The following is a 1,466-nucleotide window of genomic DNA, read 5'->3' on the forward strand; positions in this document are numbered from 1 at the left end:
CTGATCCCTCCTGCTCCTGCATCTGCTTTTCCTCTCTGCCCACTTGCCCAGGCTGGTCCTCACTTCCACTCCATCTCCTATTGGGGGAGCAGCAGAGCCCTTGGGCTGGATTGTGCCAGCCAGGAGTGACATCCACGCTGCCCATCCAGCATCCTCTCTCTCCTCAGGCACCCGGCTGAGCCCCCCTCCCGTGGGCAAGTAGCTGGCAGGCAGGGCCTGCTGGCATCTTCCCATACCCGGCAAGGGGGAGGCACGAGCCAGAAAATCCTGCACAGGGAGCCAGGGAGCTGCTGGTGACATTTGTGCTGGTCGCAGGGACAATTCCCACATGGCATGTGCAGCCCGGGGCTCCCTGAGGACTCCTATTCTCCCAGCGGGCACCGGCACAGCGGGGCCAGAGGGGCTCATAACGGCCCCCTTTGTGCAGGTGGCGGGAGGAGAGGTGAAGCTTTGACGTCAGCCTGGGAGGAATTCCTTAATGCCATTCAGGCCTCCCTTGCCCATGTTGCTAATTGCGTTTTATGTAATAGCTGCAGCTGGGCTCCCAGTCCGCTATTGAGAGCGGGATAAGGCAGAGTGACAGGGGCAGCGGGGCCTGGGCAGCACTGGTGGCTGCAAGGCGCACTGAGCTGGTGCCACCATGCACGGGGACCCTCATGGCCCCACACCCTGGGGTCCTGGGGCTCAGCCACTCCATTCTTGGCACGGGGAGCAGCTCACACTCACTGCGTGTGTGCACGCAGAGGCTGGAAGCTGCTGCACACGTGGATGACAGATACTGGGAGCTCAGGTGAAAAGCCAGAAAGGGGTCAGTTGTGCCACCAGTGCTACCCAGAGTGACCAGACCCCACAGTCTGGGGCTAGCAGTGGCCAGGCAGCACCGTCCCCCTTCTCCTGCCTTGTATGTGTGATCGTCCATCACTACAGCAGGCTTTGGAAGAAGTAAAAATAATAAATTATTTTGGTATCTAAGGGGTAATTGCACTTAATGGAGATGAACGAGGCAGCAATTTATCTCTCCAGCGTTACGCCGTCAGGTTTCCAGCTGCACGAGCCTTGGATGATGAAATAATGTATTTGCTGCCTTCTGCTCTGCTGGTGGATCTCCCAAAATATTCCCGCAGCACCCCCATGGCTTCAGGGGCCTCCCTCATGCCCAAGGAGCGGAGCACCAAGAGCTGGAGGCTGCTCCCTCATGTGGGGACCCAGAAGTGCTCACCTCCTTTTTGGGGTGCTGCTGGCATTGCTTCACCCCCAGCTTTACCCCCCTCACCCCACTGCAAACCCTGGCACAGAGACCCTCACCCAGGCACCTGCCAACCCAATCACACCGTGGGGATGCAACACAGAGGGAGAGTTTTCCCGAGGAGGAGGAGAAGGAAGAGAAGGAAGGGGGCTTAGGGGGGAGGGATGTTGGCAATCATCAATGGGAAAGACGGAGGGACCCCAGACGTCCCCTCCTCCCC

Source organism: Apaloderma vittatum, unplaced genomic scaffold (genome assembly GCF_000703405.1).
Source record: "Apaloderma vittatum isolate BGI_N311 unplaced genomic scaffold, ASM70340v1 scaffold24954, whole genome shotgun sequence".
Classification (NCBI taxonomy): Eukaryota; Metazoa; Chordata; class Aves; order Trogoniformes; family Trogonidae; genus Apaloderma; species Apaloderma vittatum.